Genomic DNA, 20,876 nt, shown 5'->3' on the forward strand with positions numbered 1-20,876 from the left:
TGCCCAAGTTGAGCTAAATAAGATCCTCTCAAACATCATAGACTTTTCGCGAGGCACCAGCCCAGTGAGGAATCCAAGCTATACTTGCTTTGTTGGATCAATAGATTTCTCCTGTCAAAAAGGACAGTTTGTAAGGCTATTTACGGAAAACACAGTTTGGAAAGCTAAAACAGTTGCAGATCTCGTACTTCCTGCAGCAAAGGAGCCTCGAGGGTGTCTACGGGCTGACGCAAAAAGATCACCAGCCTAGAAAACTGACAACAGACATATGAATGCATGAAGTACATATCAACACTTTAAGAAAACAATTTAAATATGCAATTCACGCAATGGAAAATCGTGTAGAGTCATTAAAATTGTGCTGACCAAAGATCATCTACAATAGTATATTTTACATAATCAAGAACTTCTTCAAGCACAAAGGGGGTCAAATTCATATCTGACTGATATAGTGCTTTGTTAATGTCCAAGCGCTATTTTGTTAATTGTTATGGGAAGATATCTTAAATTTATCGTTTGAATAGTTGAAATAAACAGTGTTTTCTAAGTTTGCTCAAAAAAAAAAACAGTGTTTTCTAATAGTTAGTGAAGGAAAAAAAGAAAAACGTTGATAACGCAGACACAACAGCTAATAATATTTTATATTTCTTTTGTTTTTGACACTCGTCATTCGTGATGAAACCAACAAATTTTTTTACATCAGCAAACACAACTTGGGTTTCAGCAAGTTTTGGACATTAACAAACCGTAGAAGCTGATGCGATGTCCAAGAAAATTAATAAAAGAGATAGAGAGGACTTGCTTATCACTTCTTCTTGCCACCTTAGCCTGACTTTGAAGAAGTTCCAGCGGTTGAATTTGTGGCATGAGGTTTCTGACACTTCACTTTCTGAGATTCCTGCTTCTTCACTTTCTAGGATGTCTCGGTACCAACTCTGCAATTATCTGCAGCAATTGCTTCCCAAAAATATTTCAAGACAGTGAACATATCATGTATTTAAACACCTCGCCGCATGTAAAGCTGGAAAGTCAAATTGATATCAAATGTTCAGTCTTTCATAGGCATGAGAATATGATTTGGATATCAAATACTCACTCTTTTCATGGGGATAAGGATAGGATGATTAACGTAAGCAAAGTCATTTGAAGAACAATTAATAACTTGGGATTGGTTTTAGGTCCCTCACAACCAGTCTAAAGAACAGAAAGAAAGTCCCATCCATGTTAGTATTTTCTGGGTGAATGAAGACGGACTTCTAACTTTTAGACAGGTATACACATAACCAGAAGCTCGGTTCACCTGATCAGTTAAGGTAACAAAATAAAAAAGATGAAAGACATATTTTTTCTACAAAACATTTGGAGACAGAACCAATGAAGAATACCTACGTGAGGTGATGTTACTTGAATTAATGGCAGGATTGAGTAAAGTCTCATCCTCCCTTTTCAACTGAACTACAACTCTCCCAACTTCCATGAAATCGCGCGGGTATCCTCTGTCAATCTGAGAACAATATCATAAGAAATCAAATCATTAACCCTTCAAACTTAAATCAAATCATAAACGAAAGATTTTGAATTAAAATTTTAGATAATCAGTACATGAACAAATTGACTCCGAATCAACAAACTAAATCAAAATCCAATCATTGCCCATAAACGAAAGCTTCTGAAGTAAAACTTCTCATCTTTAGAATTAAAATTAAAAAAGAATAAACTGAAACAAATTCAACAAACAAAATCGAATTCTAAATCATTTCCCATAAACAAAAATTTTGGAATAAGATTTTTGATAATCGATACATGCCCAAATGTTTGTTATCACTGGGATTTTTGAAAGCTTATGATTGAGAACAGAACTGATGAATTTGACGGGACAGGACTTACCTTTTTATAGTCAAAGATTCTGAGAAATGAAGTAAAGGAGGATGCATTTAGTGATAGATAGTGTGAGGAGTGGAGAAGAATTGTTAATAAGGTCGTTGAAGGTGAGGCTTCGATTCTGAGTAACTACGTAACGTTTCCAGATTTTTTTTCACAGGTAAACTGAACTGAATCAGAACTTAGGGCGAGAGAAATTTTTGTGGAGACAGCAGAATGTCCAAGAGGAAGACCTTATCTATAGAAGGCCTAAATTCGAGTCCAATTCAGGCCCTTAAAAAATTAGAAGCATGACAACATATGAAGCCCCTTTAAAACCCGAGAAGAATCAAAGCTCGCCTATTATTATCAGCGCCACATGGCATTCCCTTCTTCTTCTATTTAGTAACGTGGCGCAAGGAGAATGAGAAATAGTCTTCTTTATATAATAAGATAAGATTCAAAAAATAAAAGTGATTCAGTGGACATGTGTTTTTAAATTTTATTTATCAACTAATGTTGCAATGTTTGGTACATTGTGGTAAGACCTCTATGGACCTTTTGAAAACTCCATGGTCGATTTATGAAATCAGAATCTCCAGAACACCATCAACCATAGAATATTAATCATAACGTTACCTATAAATCCTAAAGGAAAAGGGAGGCGTTTGTTTTTCAAAATAGCCTGAGGTACGTAAGCGTCTGGCATCTAAGCGTCAAGAAGCATTTCGACCACTGTAAGCTTTCCGTCTCTATTCACATATCTGGTCTCCCAAAATCTGAGAGGACGACGGCGATGCTTCAGCAACTGGTTAAAGTCAGCAAGGAGGAGAGATAAGTTAGCCGTTCTGCCCAAAGAAAGTTTTTAGTGTTGTGAGAAATGAAAAGATCAAAGGATGATGTTTACGGGATGAGGACATACCTTTTTACACATGGAAATTCACCGACTGTAAGAGAGGGCAGATACATTGAATGAGGAAGCGTGGTAAAAGTGGGATTAAGGAGTTAAGACGATCGATAACGAAAACTATTGATTGCATCTTGTGTATCCCGTAACGATTCGAATTTCCCTTACCTCGCGTAAGAAATCCAATCCAAAGGACACGAAAAGGTTAACGCCACAGAGACAGCCATAAAAACTCATCTCCCATCATCTTCAACAAACTCCATGGTCGGTTTTCGAAAGTTGAAGGTGAAGAACACCAAGAACCCTAGAAAACGAAGATGGAAATTGTTGAAGACGAAGAGTGCCTTTGTCCGGTTTAGAAAATAGGTTTTGACCAGATCACGTTACAAACTTCAAAGGCCCATTCGATTCAATTCATTAAGCCCACGAATAAAAGCCCAAAACGTAGAAAATTAAAAAAGAAACACGTGTCAAGCTAGGAAGAGATGAATTAGTGACGTGGAGGACTGAGAGTAAAGGAAACCCTTCTTTATATAATAATTTTTTTCATAAATTATACATAATTTTTATGCCTTATTATTGATCTGTATTTATTTATAATTTTTGTTATGAAACCGTGAAAATGTTTCGAGAAAAAAAAAATATTATTTTTACCATACGCAAGGCGCAGGTCTCAGTAGTTAATATTGTGAATAGGTTTCACATAATAAACTTTCGTTACAGTTGTCTATATTATATCATAGATTTCAAAATGTTATGAAACCGTGAATATGTTTCGAGAAAAAAAAACAAATATTATTTACACCCTGCGCAAGGCGCAGGTCTCATCCTAGTACTTAATATTGTGAATAGGTTTTACATAATAAACTTTCGTTACAGTTGTCTATATTATATCATTGATTTCAAAATTTTATATACAAATATATCTAAAAATTATGAAATCTATTCTATTAAAACAAAAATCATGACTTCTTTTATATGTGATATTTTTATTTAGAACATCATTAATTTTTTTATTAAATGTATATCTTTAATGCTAATAATATATAATCTTTTTATTGGGTTCTTTCAAAAATGACTCAAAATTTCAAGTCAAACACAAAAATAACCTATGTTTTTTTGAAACTTTGTTTTGTCATATTCACCCTAAAAGTTCTAGTTATTCACGAAAATGCCATTACTTTTTTTTCGAAAATATTGCTTTTACCTTATCATCCTCATCTTCACCAAATATTTACAACTTTGCCATTGACATCAATACCTCAACCACCATGAACTACCAAATCGAGAGTGCTAATGCCTTAAAGTTTCGATTTTTTCTCATCCTTTCTCATTTCCTATCCACACAAACCACATATCTTAAACTTTCTCTCAAAATTCATAAAACAAAATTGAAGATTTTGATTACAAATTATGTAAGGTTCATAAGCTCACGATTCTTGGTGATTAACGAGTAGGTAGTTGTTGTGGTGAAGTTCTGGGTGATCGGAGAAACTACACAAGTCATCTCACGAGTTCAAGGTATGAAATCGCGAACCACATTTTATTTTTCAAATCTGTTCGACGAAGAAGACTTCTTTAATCGAGAGACTTCTTTAGAAGTCTTCTGGTCAATGCATATGTTAGTTTTGCAATTGACCTTTTGTGTGTTTTTAATAGAAGACTTCCCTAGAAGTCATCTAACTTTCCTTTGTAAACAAAAAAATTCGAAATTTTAAAAGAAGACTTCCTTAGAAGTCTACTCGGATAAACATGTTAGTTTTAAATTTGACTGAAGTTCGTTAGAAATTTGACTTTTTGTAGAAGACTTCTAAGGAAGTCTTCCTGGAGAAAACTTCTACACAAGTCTTTCGAAAGTCTTCCCTAAATCTTCTCAATGCCAGAAGATGTCTGCATGGGTTACTTTTGCAATTGAAAAATAATAGTAAAACATTTAATATCTATAAGAATCTCGAGTTTAATTCAGGTTTTTGGTCAAACCTTTGCCCGCGAGAGAAGACTTCTAGAGAAGTCATCCGACGGAAGACTTCTAAACAAGTCTTCTCTCGAAAAGTCAAATATAGTCAATTGCAAAAGTAATCCAGCAGACTTCTTGCAACATTGAGAAGACTTCCGGAAGACTTCGAGAAGACTTCTTTTGAAGTATTCTCCAGGTAGACTTCCCTAGAAGTCTTCTACAAAAAGTCAAAATTCTGACCAACTTCGGTCAAATTCAAAAGTAACTTGTTTATCCCAGAAGAAGTCTTCTCTGGGAATTTCGAAAAAAATTTCAATTTCAAAAGTAAGCCAATATTTACCAAGGAAGACTTGTGAAGATGTCTTCTATAGAGTAGACTTCTTAATAAGTCTTCCTTCGTAAATTTGCAATTGCAAAAATGACCTAAATAGAATACTTCTTTTGAAGTCTACACAGGGTAGACTTCTTTTGAAGTCTTCCATGGATGACTTCAAAAGAAGTCTTCTACGTAAATCTTTATTAAACTTCAAATTTATCCAAAATAAAAATGAATTTTTAATATTTTCTTGATAATTCATGTTTATTAGTCAATATTGGGACTACTGAGTCGAATTGATAGCTTAATTGGTGATAATTATGAAGTTACAAACATTGATGTTTAATAATGTTTCTAGCTAAACGGAGAAGTCTTCTGTAGTTCTTCCTCATAAGTGTTAACTTTCAAAAGTGTTAAGTAACTTCAAAAATATCCAGTCATTTGGTTTAATGTGTCTTTTAAGATCATAAGATATAATTTTCAACTTACATGAAATTTAAAAAAAATCAACTTTCACCTTAAAATTCAAGTATGATATTGTGAATTTGACTAAGTGTTTTTGTGAAGTCTTCTCTCTTACTTTTAGTAAATTTGACTAAGTTTTTGTGTTTTTGTGTTTTGTTATGAGTGGGTAGAATGGTTAAAAAATTATTTTGATTAACATTTCTTTAAGTTTACAAAAGAATTAACAACTAAATAGTGCACATACAAATCATAAAACAGACCATAAACAAAACTATTACACATGAAACTAGATATTATTCCTCAACATAGATAAGCTTGGTCTCCACTTGACATCATTCCTTTGTACCACCTTGGGCAGAAGAATTTGGAAGACTTCCCAAAGACTTCCCACGACATAAAATACATTAGAAGACTTCTCAAGAAGTCTTCCAAGAGTCTTCCGAAAGTTTCTGAGAGTCTTCCAAGAGTCTTATGAGAAATCTTCCAAAGTCTAACTCATATCTGAAAAATCTGCATATTCAAAAGCATTCAAATGGCTTCAAACAGAGGAAATCTTCAAAAATAATTTTTTATGCTTAAATAATAAATAAAACAATCAAATTAGGTTGAATCTATAATTTTTTAGAATCTAATATATAAAACACACAATACATATCCAAAATTTGTATAACTTTGAGCAGAAAACTTTGGAAGACTTCCTGAAGACGTTGTGGGACGTCTTCTAGCATAAAATGCATCAAAAGTCTTCCGAGAGTCTTCCAAGAGTCTTTTGAGAAGTCCTCCAAAGTCTGATTTAGATCTAAAAATTTTACATATTCAAAAGCATTCAAATAGCTTCAAAAACATTTTTTTATGCTTAATAATAAACAAAAAACTGTCACATTAGGTTGAATTTATAACTTTTTAGAATCCAATATATAAAACACAAAAAAAACGTATCCAAAATTTGTGCCACTTTGGGCAGAAAACTTCCTAGGAAACTTCCTGAAGACTTCGTGGGAAGTCTTCTAGCATAAAATGCATTAGAAGACTTGTATACAAGTCTTTCCGAGAGTCTTCTGAGAAGTCTTTTAACGTCAGTCTCTGATTTGAAAAGCCTGTAAATTCAAAATCATTCAAATGGCTTCAAAACAGATAAAAACTTCAAAAATATAATTTTAATGCTTAAATAATTAACAAAACAGTCACAAAATGTTGAATCTATAGCTTTTTAGAATATAATATATAAAACACACAATAATACATATCCAACATTTATAGATCTACCTTTGAATGAGTGAAAGATGAGAACCATGTAATGAAAAACCTGCAAAAAGAACATAAATTTGTGAAAAGACATAAGAAAAAATTAGAAATAGATTTAAATTTGGTGTTTTGATGTTCAAAGAGATTAGAGAGAGGTTGGAGAGTGAGAAACATTACATTTAGGTTGCAGCCATTTGAGAGGAAGAAAGAGAATGTGTAAATTTTCTTTATATATGGAGACAAAAATTCCAATTAGGTTAAATATTTTTGATATCTTCTAACAGAAGACTTCTTGGAAAGTCTTCTAGATCCTACTTTCACTCATCTATGTTAAAAATAATTCAAATTTAGTAAAACTAAATTTCCATCGTTTTTAAATGTTTGTTAATACATGATTTCTATTTTTCTCTTTCAAAATATTTTTTTATTAAATTCATTAATTATTTTTGAGATCTAATACATGAGAAGACTTTCCCTAGAAGACTTCGTGAAGACTTCTGGAAGACTTCGTGAAGACTTCTGGAAGACTTCGATTTAGGTAGGAAACCTATTTTTTTCTAAATTTAGGCGGGAACCCTAAATTCTACTAAAATTTAGGCGGTATATGTCAGAAGACTTCTTGGGAAGTCTTCTGTGAGTCTTCCAGACCCTATAATCAAATAACTAAGCAAAAAAACACTTTCTTAAATTTTTAAGATATTTAGCAAGTATTTAAATCAAGTTATTAGATAGTCACTAATCACATATAGGTCAATTTTAAAAAAAATAAATAATAAGATGAGATTTCAAAATCTAACCCTAAAAATACTAACAATACTAAAAATAAATAACTAAGCAAAAAAAAACTTTCTTAAACTTTTAAGATATTTAGCAAGTATTTAAATCAAGTTATTAGATAGTCACTAATCACATATAGGTCAATTTAAAAAAAAAAATAATAAGATGAGATTTCAAAATCTAACTCTAAAAATACTAACAATACTACAACATATGTTACCATACCCTAAACCAAAGACTATCATTATCAATCTACATTCACTCATTTATGTTAAAAATAATTCAATTTCAGTAAAATTAATTTCCATCTTTTAGAAATGTTTATTAATACATGATTTTGACTTTTTCCCTTTGGAAATATTTTTTTATAAAATTTATTAATTATTTTAAAGATATAATCCATGAAAAGACTTCCTCTGTAAGACTCCTGGATGACTTATGGAAGACTTTTGATTTTGGCAGGATACCTAAATTTTTCCAAAATTTAGGCGGGAACCCTAAATTCTACTAAAATTTAGGCGGGATGTGTCGGAAGACTTCTTTTAAGTCTTATGTAAGTCTTCTAGACCCTAAAATCAATTAACTATGCAAAATATATTTTCTTAAACTTAAAAGAAACTTAGAGAGTATTTAAATCAAGTTATTCGATAGTTACTAAACATATATGGGTCAATTTGAAAACAAAAAAAAAACGAAGGTAGGATTTCAGAATCTAACCCTAAAGAGACATACAATACTATAACATATGTTACCAAACCTTAAACCAATGACTCATGAGCCAATATACATTCACTCATCTATGTTGAAAATAATTCAATTTCAGATGAACTAAATTTACATTATTGAGAAATGTTTGTTATTACATGATTTCAATTTTTTACCCATCAAAATATTTTTTTATAAAATTATAAAAGTATTTTTAAGATCTACTGAACGAGAAGACTTATAAAGAAGTCATCATAGAGAAGACTTTTTTGTAAGTCTTCTCTAATAGAAGGTTATGATAGTAAAACATAATACATGTTGTTTGTTTGTTCATAAGGGGGCTGTTGTAATTTCACTAGGCTTTTGGGTTACTTTTGCATTTGATTGAATTTGGGGTACACTTTTGTATTCAAAATCAAGTTTTGAGTCACTTTTGGCAAATCTCCTTCTTTTTAACTACTTTAATCATAATATGTTTTGATATCTTTTAATTTATATATATATATATATATATATATTTAAAATTTTTAACAAATCTATTGGAAAAGATTATAATAAGATCTTAATTGTCAAAAATTTAATATAAATATTTTCACTAATTTCGTAATTAGTAATGAAATATTATTATACATTAATATATATTCAGCTATATTTTATAAAATGAAAAGAATAAAATTATATCGTATTTTATCTATTTTATAATAATATCTATCATTTTAAAAGAAAACCATTATATTGAACTAAATATGATAAATATATTTTAAATTGATAATTTAATGTATTTTATTTTAATAAATATAAAATATATATGCTAAAAATGCAATGTATTGGTATAACGGGTTAACATTAGTAAAATATATAATACATATACAAAAAAAATGAGGAAAAAAAAATCAAAAATCGTCTTGGTTCACGAGATTTTTATACCGTTCCTTTTGCCGATGAAGACGTCTTCGTGATTTGGTTTATCGTTATTCTCAACTTGAGGGAGGACACACTTTGACGAAACGAAGAGGTCGTCATTACCAATTAAGATCGACGACATCTCCGATCTCTCCAACTTTATTATATAACTACGATAAGTATGACTAGCCTTCTTTTAATCTTAGTCTCCCTTATAATCAGAACGTGACTCACAATAACCAAAATATGATTCACAAATAGAGTTAGGCCTGAGGAGGACAAGCAGAAAGCCGACGCAAAGGTTCCAAGCCCAAGCCATTGACGACTTCTTGTTGTAGACCAAAGACGCCGAGAACACGCTCAACGAAGTTTGCCGGAGACGACACACAACGCATCCCGCAAGACCACAAACGCGCCGATGGAGAAGAACTACACCGCACAAACAGAACAGAGGACAACAATAACCGCCCTTCGACGAGACACCACACCAAAGGAGAAGCCACGCGCCACCGCTCATCACCGCCGGGACAACAAGAAGAGCCGGGAGACATGAATATGAAAAGATCCCGAACGGAGAAGCCCTCACACAAGAACACGCACCACAAAACAACTGGGAGTCGCCGTAGATCTAAGATTGAAAAACGACCATCGTCCAAATCCCATACCCAAGAGAAGACCCTAACCACCAACCACCGCTACACCTACCTCACCGTATCACCAGAGACGCAAGATGACGACCGGTTTCAGCCTAGGTTCTTCCGCCGGCTTCTCCCCTTAGCGCTCGTTCTAATTTCCTGCGTGAAACTCATCGAGTTCTCTCCAGTGCTGTTCTTCGGCTGTTCTTCGGTGTCCTGTTCTTGTTCTGATTCGAGTCGGTCAGTTCTCTGGTTCTCAGGAACGGTCTGTGCCGTGACTCTCCTATCCGGGTTGGTCATTCGGGTAGGACGTGTCTCCATGTGATTGAACCCATCATCCCAGCGCTTGACCCTTAACGCTCGGACGTCTCTGTGTCTTGTGGGTGTGTTCATCCGGCTCGAATGTCTTAGTCCGGTGTGTCTAGGGTGGAGATGCGGCTTCTTCTCACCCCGTTTTGTGCAGGTTTTTTTCGCGTGGCTCCTTCGGGGCGTTCAATAAATGCTCGGTCTTGTTGATGCGGGAGATCGTGGCCACTTGTGTTCCTGTATGGGTGTGTGGGCGAATGCTCATGATACCTTCCTCGAGCTGTTCTTGGTTGAGCTAATCTTTAAGAGAGGATCATCGGAGAGGCCAAAATTACCGGGTTCCGACTCTTGTTATAATTGTGGTTCTTCCTCTTGCGGCAAGTGGTTGTTTGGATTAGTCGAGGCTGCAGGTCAGTAGGTGTTGCTTGTTGTGTCTATCCCTGTATTAGTCTGTCTCGAGTTGGTGTTTAGGTATTTGATTTTCGTTCCTCCGTTTCTTGTCGCCTTTGTATTTCTGTCAAAAACTTGAAAATTGGTAATAATATCTTAACATTTTATCGAGGAAACTACAGGAAGCTTATCAGGATGAGGAACAATATTGGGAACAAAGAGTAGGATGACTTGGCATACTTGTGGTGATCGGAACACAAAATTTTATCATGCCCTCATTAAACAAAGAAGAATTCAAAATAGGATTATTGGTTTGTATAATGAGGACGGTAATTGGGTGAATTCGGAATCCGAGGTGGAGGGAGTGGCAGTCAAGTATTTTACTGATTTGTTTCATACTGCATCGCCAGCAGAGTTTGATAGCTTTCTAGAGGAAGTTCCTACCTCTATAACGGAAACTCAAAATATTAAGTTAATGGCACGTGCGACGGAGGATGAGGTGAAAGCATCACTTTTTATGATGCATCCGGAGAAAGCACTTGGACCTGATGGAATGACGGCGCTTTTCTATCAACAATCTTGGTCAATCATTAAAAAAGATGTGGTTGATATGGTTAATAGTTTCCTTACGACAAGAAGGTTTGATGGTAGACTTAATGTGACTAATATTTGCCTTATACCCAAAATGGCTAGACCAAATAGGATGACGGAACTGAGACCTATCAGTTTGTGTAATGTTGGTTATAAAATTATTTCAAAGGTTCTATGCCAACGGCTCAAAGGTTTATTACCAACTTTGATTTCGGAAACCCAGTATGCGTTTGTGTCAGGAAGATTGATCTCAGATAATATCCTCATTGCGCAAGAGATGTTTCATGGCCTGAAAACTAACAACTCTTGTAAGGATAAATTTTTGGCATTTAAGGCAGATATGAGTAAGGCTTATGATAGAGTCGAGTGGCCCTTTGTTAAGCGGTTACTATTGAAGATGGGTTTCTCTATTGAGTGGGTGGCACTGATGAAGCAATGCATATCTTCAGTTAACTATAAGATTCTATTAAATGGACAACCAAAAGGGCACATTGTTCCGAAGAGAGGGCTAAGACAAGGAGACTCCTTATCTCCGTATTTATTCATTCTTTGCGGATGATAGTTTATTCTTTTGTAAGGCTACTACGGAAGAATGTGGAAAGGATTATGAATCTGTTTTTGGACAACAAATTAATTTTCAAAAATCATCACTGCAATTTGGTCATACAGTTCCCGAGGGACTGAGGTCGGATATTCACACCCTTCTTGGTATTACTAACTTCATCCTGGAGAGTCTGGGGGGTTCTAAAATTCATATTTTTGGGTTTTTAAATGAACGAGTAAATCAATAGCATCAGCAAAGCCAACTCATGTAATGTCATGCTTCAGACTTCCCAAAGGGGTTACTAAGAAAATAACAAGTACCATTTCCCATTTTTGTTGGGGGAGCGGAAATAGAAAAGGAATTCATTGGCTTTCATGCGATAAAGTATGTACACACATGGATGAGGGGGGACTAAGTTTTAGGGATCTCCAAGATTTCAATACAGTGCTGTTGGCAAAGCAGTTTTGGCGTTTAATTGACCAACCAAATTGTTTGTTCTCAAAGGTTTTTAAAGGAAGATATTTCCGGAATACCGATCCTCTGGACGACCACAGATCTTATTCATCCTCTTACGGGTGGAGAAGCATCTGTTCAGCTAGATCTCTGGTTAAAAAAGGGCTAATCAAAAAAGTGGGAACCGGGCAGTCTATCCCTGTATGGACAGATCCGTGGATCCCCGCTCCTCGCCCGAGGTCAGCACTACCAAAAAATGATACCCAATTTTTAAACTCTGATTTAAGGGTGGAACATCTTATTAATCCGGTTGATTGTTCATGGAATGTGGATTTGCTTAATGCTTATATACATTCTTACGATGTGAAGATCATTCGAGGTTTGGCGGTTAGTAGAAGTTATAAGTCGGACACGAATGGATGGAGTTTTACGGAATCTAGTAAATATTTGGTTAAATCAGGTTTTAAGATTGAATCTTCATTGCCTGATAAAGGTAAAGGGACGATTTTGTATGGACCAAATATAAAACCTTTGCTGGCATATTTTTGGAAACTGAAGTGTCCCCCAAAATTGAAACATTTTGTGTGGCAACTCTTATCGGGTACGTTACCGGTCTTGAAAAATTTAAAGACTCGGGGGATAGATTTCGATTTACGTTGTAGTATGTGTGGAGCAGATGAGGAGTCTACTAATCATGTACTTTTCGAATGTCCACCAGCACTACAAGCATGGGCACTATCCAGGATTCCTTCCGCCCCGGGGGTTTTCCCGTCATACTCGGTCTACACAAGTATGGATTATCTATTTTGGAGGTTGCTTAAAGAGGATGAGTTTAGCTATTTTCCATGGATATTATGGTATATATGGAAGTCTAGGAATGATAAAGTCTATTCGAATAAGAATGGGAACCCGCAGGAGATCCTTCGTTTAGCTGAGATGGAAAGTAAGATATGGATGGAGTCGCAAGTAACAATGAAGAACCAATATGAGCACTCCCATCATGGGAGTGTAGACCAGGATACTAAATGGATCTCGTTGGATAATACCAGGATTTGTTATATAGATGGAGCTTGGAAAAAAGAAGATCAATTCACGGGTCAAGGATGGTTCTGTCGAAGTAATGACTCGGCATATGTTATGATGGGGGCGATGAATCTCCGTAGAGGTCTCTCTCCTCTGCATGTTGAGTGTGAAGCTTTGATGTGGGCAATAGAGTGCATGAAGACCCTTCAGTTCTCTGATGTAGTGTTTGCGCGGATTGTTCTCAGTTGGTGAAGATGGTGGCGACACCGGAGGATTGGCCAGCTTTCTCTACACACATGGAAGAATTTAGACGCAGTAAGTGTTTATTCCCTGATTTCCGGATCAGACATATTCTAAGAGCACAAAACACCTTGGCGGACAGACTTGCACGTGGTGCGAGAAGTTCTCCTACTTATTATTGATTTAAATCACTGAACGAGTGGTTATGCTTAGTATTATAGTTGCTATTAATGTTTACTAACATAATAGCCATGTTTTCATGAGCAAAGTTTTGAATAATACAGACTTATTTTACATGGAGCTTAATCAACCGAGAAGTATAAATCATTCCCGATATCATCATTGTGTCAGATCTCCAACGATGCACTTCTCCTTATTAAGATAAGTATTTTATTTTATGCTTTATACACAAGGTTAATTAAAACTTACTAGATAAAATAGTTTGCATGAACATTGGCGCAAGTGATATAAATTCGTTCACTAAATTGATTGATTGATCAAACCTTGTTAAATAGCATAAAAGTAAAGATCTAGTCAATTTAATAATTACTATATCAAATATTATTTATTTTTTGATCTAATAATATGTTTATGTTAATACATATATTTATATAATTTGAAATAATTTTATTATTATATTATATTACCATTATATATATGAGAGTTTTAAATTTAAGGTTTGACCATAAAAGATCTATAAATTTTGGAGAACAATCCAAAGAAAGTTATAATCACCATAACGTGATTACATAAAGTTCATTATATATTTTGCATCTAAAGATTACAAGACCTGAAGTCTATAAGTATTATCTCAACTATGTTGGATGTTAAATTTAAAAGTAAAATTTTCTTCGAGAAATTTTTAATGATGCATATATACTGAAAAATATATTTTTGACACAAGTAATATTGTCCAGCAGACACATTAAAAAAAAATTTATACTTGTGTCTTGTCTCTTTGAGACTCAGAAAAATAAATAATGAGCTATTGATGTAAAGTTAAGACCAAAAAGTTTCTTTTAGGACTCATATTCTCATTTGAAGTTGAGAAAATAAATATGATAGTAAAGAAGAGATATGATTTAATCATCTAAAGATGAAAAGAAAAAAAATTAGTGTGAGTACAATACAAGGTAGCATATAGTGTATTGAATGTCCAAAAAGAGGATATACATGATGTTCCAGAAGAGTACATAATACTACTGCACGTAAAAATGCAATCTAAAATCCTTATTGCATCATATTCTTATAAATCTCAAAAGATAGAAGGATTTAAGAAAGAATAGGGTATGTTGTTGATTCAAAAATGAGATTCTTCGAGATTGATAAACTTGTAGTAGTATCATCTCGAGGGGAAAAGTTAAAGAAACTCACATTTTATATAATAAGTAAAACTTCTAGAAGATTATGTTTCCACTCAAATTGACATTGATGAATCTTCTTAAGGTAAACCGATCGCATTATCGACTCGAGGTGGAGATTTAGAGAATCCCACATCATTAGTAAGTGAAACATACAGAAATATGTTCACACGTAGACTTGAGGAGTCATTTATAAAATAACCAGGGGATTTAGAGTCTAATAATGTTGAGACAATAAGTAAAGGGAAATGTTGAATATCTTCAATCAGAAGTATCACCAAAGCATTATTGTATTGGACAACACAATGATTAGAAAATAGAGATAAATGTAATAGTAAACCAGAAGTTTACCGAAAGTGTAATGTTTAGCGAACCGGTTATGCCATCCCGGTTTAGTAATGATGCGAAAGATAATCATATAGACATTCGTTGAAGATCCAGAAGATTCTTACGAATGATCTGCTATATGCTGCTTGCTTACAAGGCAAATATAAGAATACATTTTTTACCAGTGAAATAGATCTGGAATCTATTTATACAAGGAGGTTTTGTCGGCTTGATCACCCACTGGTGGACTAATCATCCATCATATGTTTATAATTAATGCATCGACAAGAAGGGCGTATGTATCCTTGTCATAGATCCGCAACCTGATGTTTGCGAGACTAATTGGTAATATTGGTGAATTCACAAGCCTTTGATGATTATTTATGCATGTGGTGCTACATGATGAACATCTTGTAGCTAATGTTCATACGTAAGATGCAGCAGCAATGATTCGCGTAATGCAAAAGAGTAATTAAAAACTCTCCCTATTAAATTCGTTTTGGGTCGGGAACCAAAGATCCCCATCTAGAAAATTTGCACAAGTTGTAATTGCTCCACCATACAACTAAAAGATGGGACCTCAAAGGATGTTATGAATATGTTGGATATGATCTCCATTGATGATAAAATCTAGAAGCTTTTATAAGATTTATGTAAAGACTCAAAGTTAGTATATCCAACAATAGAGGGAGAAAATAAACAGCTGGAGAATGAATGAGTTAAAATGAATTATCATTGATCCTCGGATTAAAGGGCGTAAATAGAAGTCCAAAATAAATGTATAGAGATAATTCGATTACAGAGATTAGCATATGAGTAGCCAGACTCATTTACTGACCATAAAAAAGTGATTAAGTCACAAGTACCAGCTGTAAATGCTCCAATTAAAATGGATGTCCCAGAAGGACAGTATCAAACTGCTAATGATTCTAAAGAGTGCTTGAAGCTTGAAAGACCTATCGGTTCCAAGTAAAATAATCCTCGGAAAAGAAAAGGAGCATGAATGAGAATAGCTGAATCGAGGAATGAAATATTAAGGATCTCGAAAAGAGATAGAAAACATGACAAGAAAGAATTCAGGTACCTGAGAATAAAGAAATCTCAAATAGCTATGTCATGTCTGGAACAATATGAACCGATACTAAATCGACGTCGTAAATACTTATGCGTGCAATGTAGCAGTTGATGAGAATGAGGGTCATGAACCATCTATTGAAAAGTGTACACAATGTGATAAATGGCCGAAAAGAGAAAGAAACAATAGATGCAGAGTTTAAATCTCTTTGAAAGAGAAGAGTATTCGGACCGGTAGTACGTACACCTAATGGTGTAAAACCAATGGCATAGAAACATGTCTTTATATGAAAGAATAGATGTGATAATGAAATCATGAGATGTGATGTTGTAATTGCACAAAAAATTATCACAAAGAACTATAATTGATTACAAACACATCATGTGGTGGAAGCATCAACTTACAAGTTTCTTTAGTCTGGCAAGAATTGAAAGCCATTGGAAAAAATGACATTTATGTGAAAGATACAAAAAGAATATAAACTGCAAGAAGCTGTAAACCCCATAAGGATTTGGACTAGTAAGTGCTAGAAGCAGTAAGTGCTAGTTCTCGAGAACAATACCGCGTGAGTAAATTGAGCATATAAAAGAAATAATTCTCGATCATGAAGTATCATAATATTGGAAATTTACTGATCTCTTTAAGGATTGAAAGATGTGATTTTGTATAACAAGAATGATAGTCATACTTTTAGCTTTTACAAGAAGCAAAAGAGTAACTCGTATGTATAAGTATGCATAATGTGAAGGTTTAAAAGATTGTCTATAAAAGGAAATTTGGACAACGAGTCCAAATAGACCAATATATGATCTTTTGTGTGCAAATAATGCTATGGATAAGAATTCCAATGATGTAAGAGATTATCTGACAATCAAAACGAGTTTATTACTAAGGATATGCTTATATCAATTCTTAAAAGGAAGATATATATGATGAGAATACATCTCCCTAAGATGATGCTTCCAAGGGGAGAAATGTGATGATGTTCGTAGTTGTACTCTTTTTCCTTATCATGGGTTTTGTCTTATTGGGTTTTTCCATGTCAAGGTTTTAACGAGGCAACAAAAAAACCGCAAATGAAGGATATCTAAAAAGGAATGTTATCCCTTAAGTGATGAAGATCTATCAATCTTCCAAAGTACTTTTCGAGATTTAGAGAAGCAGGAGAAAATGAGATAGATCAATCATATTTGAAGGAGAATCAAGGCATGAACACATTCCATTTCAAGACAGAATCTAAGGTCAAAAGTTTTCCTATAAGAAAAGACCTTATAGATAGAATTAAAATATGAATTTGATGTCCAGAGAAATATCTTTGACTCTATTTTCATCTCCAACTCGAATCAAGTCATTCAAGATGATAGAACTCGAGATATGACTGTTTTCGTGGGACATGTACAAGCTGTCTCAGAACACCTCATTAAGACTGATATCCCAAATTTTGCTCGATATTCCAATCTTACCAGAGCTAGACCGGTGCCTAAAGTTCGACATGGATGTTAGCTTCTATTTCCAAGTGGTTTGAAATCATTTTGTTCTACAATCATCGAGATATTCAAGTTTCAGTGAGGAGTGTCAAATCTGCCAAAAGAAGTCAACCGGTCCAAGCCCAAGACTAAGGAGTTAATTCATCACATTGGACTGTGTCCTATCAGATATCTCAAGTTATGTTCTCATCAGGAGGAGTAGATACGCGCTGCACTCTTTTTCCCTTAACCATGGTTTTTTCCACTGGGTTTTCCTGGTAAGATTTTTAACGAGGCATCATCTTATGCGCTTGAGAAAATATTTTTTTATAATGTACATCCAAAGGGGAGTATTATGAACTATTATGTGGATGTCCATTATAGGCCTATAAGCCTATATTCTAGAGGTTCTAAACCCTAGCATTGTATTCATATATATATGTATTGTTGTCTACGGAATAATAATTAGATTAACCCAATTCCTCTTTCTTTCTATTCACAACAAAGTTAACTTATCTAAACTTTTTATATATAGTAATTTATTATAAAAAATGAATAAACATAAAAAATTGCTAAAGAAAATCTAGCGCTTTGAATTACAGGTTACAATCATAATAAATTATATACAAAATAATTTTTTTAATATGCTATTTCATGCATAAAAAAATTGGTTTAATAATCAAATGCAAGTTCAATAGGAAAAATATATAATAAGAAGCGACATATATATGTGATGATTTGAATTTACGGCATGAAAACTATTAAAATTATTGTATTTGAAATAATTATATAAACATTTAAATATGTGAGTAACACTAAAAATGTATATATTGATTGTGTAAAACAAGTATCTATATATAAACATGAAAATATATAGCCGCACGGTTGTGCGAGTCAAAATCTAGTAATGATTAAAATAGTTAAAAAGATCAATACTATTACAACAGAACAATTTTTTATCTACTTACAAATAGTCTAGGTTGTATCATTATATTAATTTAAATTCCTATTATTTCTCCTCTAACTAACTTAGTTATTATTAAATATATACCATATTTAACATATTATTTTAATATTTTCAAAATAATACATCTAAAAGATTCTTAAGTATCTTTTTCGAAGATTACACTCAATAATATATTTTATAGTTTACATTTAAATGTAAATATATATTTATTTTTGATATTTATTTTTAAATAGTAAAATTCGTAATAAAGATTAATATTATTATAAATGAATATTAATTCATTTTTTTATTTATAGAATTAGAAATAAAAATTCTTTAATATTTATATGTACATAATTCATATTCATAATTAAATTGCTAGACCAATTAATAAATATAAAGTTACTTACTCCATTTATTACATATTTTCTAAAATTGAAAATTTAAAATAATTACATATACAGAATAACATATATTCAAGAATTTGAAAAACTACTTCAACTTATTTAAGTAAGATATTTAAACTAATAAATATTTTAATATTATATTCAAATTAGAATATTAGAATATTAAAATATAATTAAATATATATGAATATGTTAAAAGTACAATACTAATTTTGTTGGTATTAGTGTATATATACTATTAAAAGATAATAATTCTAAACATTTACTATAAAAGGTTGTTGGTCATATTCATTAATATTTTAACATGTTTTATTTCATATTTACTTTAATTAGTCAAAAATATAAACCAAGTTAAAATAGAAATAATATTATAGAAATTAACATATGTTCCTAGAAAATCTCGTGGATATTCTAATTAGTTGAGAAATGTAATGGATTTTGCATTTTATATAAAAATAATTTAGGTAGTTAAATTCAAATCCGCAAAGGCATGAAAGTCAATTTCTTAATTGATATGTATAATAATATACTATATTATTTAACCAAAAAATATACACAAAATATAAAGATGATGTTGTAAAAGAAAAGTGTACATAATAATCTTAAGTAAACTAATTTATAAATTATATAATTTTAAACAAAAAAAATATTTTCTTCATTGATATAATACAAATTTGTAACTAAATAATGTACATCAAAACCATAACATTAATTTATATCTAACATTGTTATTATCGAAAGAAAACCTGCGCTTTCGAAGCGCGAATCAAAATCTAGTGGTTCTTAAATGGGAAGGGTCCAAACGGAACGGATCTAAATGAAACGGATTTGAATGGTGTGAAGTTTAATGAGATAGTTCTTAAATGGTACATGTTTACCTATTTTAACATCTCTAACAATACATTTGTTGTGTTTTTATTATATTTTCATAAAAGTAAAGTATCTCGCGCTTTTACTAAAGCACAAGTCATTTGATCAATAAAATTGTGACACATGGAAATTATTTTTTACAAATTAAAGAAAAAGCAGAAATGCATAAAAAAAAAGTTTCGTTTTATCTCCGGACTGATATCTATATAAAATTACAAAATCCCTAAAGTTTCTCGCATGACACCATGATTTCACGATGCTTGAAACCGTTAATCTTTTTCTCTATAATTTTTTTTTCTCTAGGAAATATTTAACTCATGATGCCATAAACTTTAAATTATTTCTATTAGCTTTCAAAATTATAAATTCTTAAATTCTTTGAAACAGTTCCTGGCTCTCTCTAAAATGATGAAAACTTCTAATGGTCGTGTATTTACAGTGTCAAATCAACAACTGTAGTAGATCCATATAAACATAGTATATGGCCAGACGGTGGCACACTAATTTTCAGCAAATTGAGAAAACATAAATTTTCTGTGGACGGATAAATGGAGCGGCATTACAAAGTTGGCAGATGAACGTAAATTCTAGGTTAGTAAGATTGAAAACGCACGAACTCTTCATGTTCGAATCAAAATTTGTTTCATGTTGAATTTATTTTTTCATAAACCTCTTTCTCTTCTAATCTACATTTTTTTAAACCAGGATGGGTTCGGGGTGATACCGATAACATGGCGTAAAGCACCCCTCCCCATGGGAATCGAACTAGGGGTGCAATGGAACCTACTCCAAGCACTAAACCACTAACCCAACGCACCTTGGGTAATCTCTTCTAATCTACTTATAGTTATTTTTAGATATTGACAGATACTACGTGAAAAAGAAACGTAAACAAAACAAGTCAATAACATTTTCAAATTAGACTAAATCAGTTCCCAGTTTTGCTGTATTATATATGTTTATTTATTGCGGTGGTGATAATTAATGGAGAGAGTGAGTCAGAAATTTTTTGTATTGGGGTGAGGAAAAAACATTTCTTGTACCGCAGTTATAAATTTTTGTAACTATAGAAAAATGAAGTTAAAACTGATATAAATCTAAAGTTTT

The 20,876-nt window shown here is 32.7% G+C and overlaps 1 long non-coding RNA gene across 3 annotated transcripts; it reads right to left on the minus strand.

The window, feature by feature from the left end:
- Positions 1–668: 668 nt before the first annotated feature.
- Positions 669–2,078, minus strand: LOC106316801. Of its 3 annotated transcripts, XR_001264978.1 has the most exons (4): positions 1,888–2,078; positions 1,390–1,504; positions 1,097–1,300; positions 669–1,021 (listed from the first exon to the last, which is right to left on the minus strand). It is a non-coding gene; the product is annotated as an uncharacterized LOC106316801 (long non-coding RNA). The 3 variants fall into 3 exon arrangements; XR_001264976.1 differs by having other exon boundaries at positions 669–1,300; XR_001264977.1 differs by having other exon boundaries at positions 669–1,300; positions 1,386–1,504.
- Between the last annotated feature and the right edge of the window lie 18,798 nt (positions 2,079–20,876).

Source organism: Brassica oleracea, chromosome C9 (assembly GCF_000695525.1).
Source record: "Brassica oleracea var. oleracea cultivar TO1000 chromosome C9, BOL, whole genome shotgun sequence".
Lineage (NCBI taxonomy): Eukaryota > Viridiplantae > Streptophyta > Magnoliopsida > Brassicales > Brassicaceae > Brassica > Brassica oleracea.